The sequence below is a fragment of the Sinocyclocheilus anshuiensis genome, unplaced genomic scaffold (genome assembly GCF_001515605.1).
Source record: "Sinocyclocheilus anshuiensis isolate Anshui unplaced genomic scaffold, SAMN03320099.WGS_v1.1 scaffold882, whole genome shotgun sequence".
Taxonomy (NCBI): domain Eukaryota; kingdom Metazoa; phylum Chordata; class Actinopteri; order Cypriniformes; family Cyprinidae; genus Sinocyclocheilus; species Sinocyclocheilus anshuiensis.
In genome coordinates this window covers 703,632-708,697 of record NW_015540910.1, presented here as the reverse complement: position 1 = coordinate 708,697, position 5,066 = coordinate 703,632, and the positions used below count along the sequence as shown (strand labels likewise).

At 36.5% G+C, this 5,066-nt stretch overlaps 1 pseudogene; it reads left to right on the top strand.

Moving 5' to 3' along the window:
• The first annotated feature begins 3,925 nt into the window (after positions 1-3,925).
• LOC107689252 (E3 ubiquitin-protein ligase Midline-1-like) overlaps positions 3,926-5,066 on the top strand; it is a 7,734-nt pseudogene continuing 6,593 nt past the window's right edge.

The window sequence follows — 5,066 nt, the reverse complement described above, 5'->3', positions numbered from 1 at the left end:
ACAAAAACACACACACACACACACACACACACACACACACACACACACACACACACACACACACACAAGTTAATGTATTACTGGTAAATGCACTAAGTTTTGTGTCTTATTTACAATTATGATTGACTCTTACTTGTTATTTTCCAAGTCCTTGGAATGGATGGCTTAACTGGAGTGCCTTTGATGACAGGATTTCATCAAAGTTGACTTGGCTGGAGTAGGGCCTAGCACAGGCAGTCCTCACTGCAGAAGACTCTCCAGCCTCTGCACAATGCCTGGTAACACTATCTGAAAGAAAGGCAAAGATTACTAACAAAACCAGTACAGTCTGGACTTGGGTGACTTAACACAGACACAAACAGATGTGGACACATTTGTTGGTACTCTTACAGTTAATAAAAAAAATGCTTCATTCCTCCTGAAGAGTGATGAAATGAAACACAAATGTCTCATGAATGCCGCCAACAGGATAATGACCAAAATATACAGCTAAAAGTACACAAGAAACCAAGAAACATGCAGTCTGGAGAAGGCAACCCTTGGGTGTTGGAGGTTGCTATGGTGTGCAAAGATTTTTATTTTTAAAGCATACCTTTAATTTTGAGCTAACTGTGCTAGTGGAGTGCTGCTGCTTCTTTTTTTATCATTGGGCTTGAGTGTTTCCTTAAAAAAAAAAAAAAATTGGGGGTCAGATTTCCCTTTAAAAGCTGTATTTTCTATGCCTTCAGTGCAAAAGCTGACAAAATACTATTGAACATTTTATTAAATATTATATTAAATATCGTATTTCATCAAATAATTAAAGTGAGAATATAATTTGACCTCTACTAACTGTAATTACTCTTGGCTAAACATGCATCTTTCTTTCCAATCACAGTCTTAAATCCTTTATTTTGTTTTTCTTTTCCATGCACAGGGCTTCCCTGTGATAGGCCATCATTTCGACCAAAACCTGTTTATCATCTGCATGCAGTTAATATAGTTTAATGCGTACAGTAGAATGGCGTTAGTTTACCGATGCGCTGCAGCAGTTTCTATGGCAACATTCAGCCAAAAACTTAGCATTTATAGATATCACAGCCACATCAAAACGTATGCTATAGTTAAATAATATAATACGCTTACTTTAACCAATAATTCATGAGATAGTAAGTGAACTGACAAGGTTAATAAGAGACTTAACTTACCACTGCCTATATCTTCGCTGGGAAGTGTGGTCTTCGTTTGGTCAATTTAATACACAGATTTGGAAAGGGTAATTTGGCGTTCCTTGTAACCAGGGCCGTTTCTAGCCATTTTGACACCCTAGGCGAAATCCCTATTAACCCCCCCTCAGTTTCTTGTCACATTCAGATTGCTTGTCTTAGTAACAACACTAATTTGTGGAGATTCAGTGCATTGTGAGTTCCACAAGTATGAACGCATTATTTGTAAATTGACTGTTAAGATAAAAATGTTGCACAATTTATTATCTGTAATACCATTGTGTAGCCACTAGATGCCTGTTTAACCCTATGTAACAATGCCTAGTACCTAAGAAATTGTCATCACACATAAATTAATTTCATTACATTTGGATTTGGAAAGGCCTGCATGTTTAGTTATCATCAATGGCTACTTGTTTTCTTTATCTGTTTTTTGTTTAACTGTTTTGTTGTTGTTAATTGAAACATTGATTTAAAGTGTCAGTTATTGCATTATTATTTCAGTCAAACCTATAAAACCCTTGGTTACCCCAAACTACATAAAAGCCTGATCAGTGGCATAAAAGTAATCAGAATGTAGCTACTTAACCCTTTTTTTACTCAGTGACGTGAACTTCCCCTTTAAATACGCAACACTTTGCCCTCTATGTGTATGATGCTGCTCCCTTTAAGCACTGTTAGAAGTGAATGAATTGATTCAGCATTTCGACACTTCCGTAAGATCATTCCCACCCCAACAAAGCGGTTTAACCCTTAAATGCATGAATATTTCGCCAATCATTATTACATATTCGGGTCTTTAGTGACCCTATATATACAGCACGGATGGATCTCTAACTGCTGCAATAGCAAAAAACTCTCTTGATATTTTAAGAACAATTACAGAAGAATAAAATAAAGCATATTTCGTTACCTTTTGAACCTTAAAAGGGTTCAATTTGAGCAGATGATTTTACCATCGCTGTCATCGTCAAAGTGCACTTCTACAGTACATTCAGCATCTGCCTCATATTCACGATATCAGCCATATTCTCAAAACTATCATTTTCAATTACTTCATATTCAATATTTTGATCACTGGCAGCTTATATTTCACCACATCCAGCATCAAATGACAGTGACATTTATATTTATATTTCATTGCATATAGTAATTGCTCTGCAGTAAAGCCATTCAAACCAGTTACATTTTTGCTGATGATATTCGTTTGTTTTATGCCTGCGGTAATTATGAGTGAAACGTCACATCATCATTGTGTATCAAACAGTGCCACCTTGAGGAAAAAAAAAGATGCATTGCACATATTGAGTCATCTGATATGTAAATATAGTTGCGCAGGAAAAAATACTTACACATTTATATACCTCGGGTCTCTAGCGACCCAATACACTTTTTACAAAAAATTAATCAGAAAACTTTTATATTTTGTTCTTGTTATATTGTTTATAATTAATAGATTGAGGAATACTAAGAAAGTTGATGTCTAACTTAAAAAAATGAAGGAGGGAGAGGGTAGAGAATGATGTCCCGGGCCGCTAAAGACCCGAGATATGCATTTAAGGGTTAATAAAGGATGTATTGATCTCATAAATTAGCAAATTTTACTATACCAATATATATATATTTTTAATTGGCTGTTAAAGTTTAATATGGGAATAATACATTACACACTGATCCTCTAACAATGCATTGGTGCAAAAACGCACACCTTTTGGACCAATTTCGCAACATGATTTCTCAACTCCCACAAATACTGCCTAAACAAATTACCGATTTTGTGCACTTTTTACTGTACCAATATTTTAAATTGGCCTTTGAGCTTTTGCATGGCAAAAAAAGCATTACCTTGCCAAAGCAGCACTGACATAGTCCATTGATCCTAATTGTGTTGTTGAGCGCTCCAAATATAAACTTTGCATGCAACAATCAGGCAGCAATTGACAGCGCTCTGATCTAGTGGCATACAGGCATCGTCAGATTGACAGTACTGTAGCCCGATAATTTTGGGGGATCCAGTGGGGGCGGCAATCATATTTCAGGGTGACCGTGCCACTCTTTATCACAACCCTGCTAAAATTAAGTGCCAGTATGTGCACTCATTGGTGCCCCCTCCAGCTGGTGGCACCCTAGGCGACAGCCTAGCTTGCCTATGCCTAGAAAAGGTACTGCTTGTAACCATGAGAGACCCCCAATCTCACCAGTAATAAAATAGCAGGACGAATTTGACAGTAATTAAACTTTCTTGCTTCTAACGGTGTCTTAAAATCCGTTCGCGCAACTGGCGCGAAGCACTGTGAAACGTCACATACGTCAGTAGCGCAAGACAGACAACGCGAGGGCTGAGAATTGTTGTCATGTAGTTAAAGTATTGTAAGGCAAAAAAAAAAAAAGTTTAATAAATAAATAAACCTTAATTATTGTTTGCCTTACAAAATGTCCTTTAGACGACAATACAAATTATATCTATCTGTACCGGTTTCGAAAAGTACAGAGTGGTACAGAGAGCACCATTGAACATTGAACACTGAACACACTATATATTTTCTTATAGTAGGCTATCCTATAGTAACTCACTGATTATCACTGTAGTTAATATTACATTATGATATAGTATACACTAATAAAGTGTAGTAAATACTATAATATACTACAGTATTACTATAATATAATTGTACTAAGAGGTCAGTTTTGTTGAGCTCTTGCACGTCTCTCTGTCTAAAATGGCAGAAGCCAGCATTTCAGTGGCTCAGGACCAGTTCAGCTGTCCAGTTTGTCTGGATCTACTGAAGGATTCCACCATTCCCTGTGGACACAGTTACTTTATGAACTATATTACAGGCTGCTGGAATCAAGATAATAAGGGAGTCATAATCATAAGGGAGTTTACAGCTGCCCCCAGTGCAGGCAGTCTTTCACTCCAAGGCCTGTCTTAGGCAAAAATGCGGTGTTTGCTGAAGTGGTGGAGAAATCGAAGAAGACAAAACTCCATTCTGCTGTTGCTGCTCAAGCTTATGCTGGACCTGGAGATGTGGAGTGTGACATTTGCACTGGAAGAAAATACAAAGCAGTAAAGTCCTGTTTGGTGTGTCTCAACTCCTACTGTCAAAATCACCTTTATATACAATATATAACATAACATATAATAACAATATATGAGGATTTTTTGAGGGTAAGAAGCACATCTTGATGGACGCCATGGGAAGACTACAGGAGATGATCTACCACAAACATGATAAACAGTTAGACATCTACTGTCGTACTGACCAGCAGTGCATTTGCTATTTGTGTGGAATGGATGAACACAAAAACCACGACACAGTAACAGCTATAGAAGAGAGGATGGAGAAGCAGGTATAAACTTAAAACAAACACATATATTGTATTGCAAACATTTATTTCAGCTGCTTTACTTTTTTTGTGCCTAAATAATATATCATCGCTAAGCTGAGGATATTTTCATGGAACAGCAGTTTTAATGCACAATATATATACAGTGGGTACGGTATACACATATTACCTACAGTGTGTAAAGTATGTTACTACTACAATTTTTGTCATTTAATTTGTAATCAGTAAGACAACAATTTTCATTACATGTTAAGTATAACATTTCAATGTTTTTAATTTTTTTTAATTTTGATGATTAGAGCTTACAGCTCATGAAGGTCAAACATCCAGTATCTCAAAATATTAGAATATTTACATTTGAGTTTCAATAAATGACCATCTCTACAGTATAAATTCAGAGTATCTCTTGTTCTTTGAAACCATAATAATGACTGCTGATTTGGCAATGGTCCAGAAGATGATCATTGACACCCTACACAAAGAGGGTAAGTCACAGAAGGTCATTACTGAAAG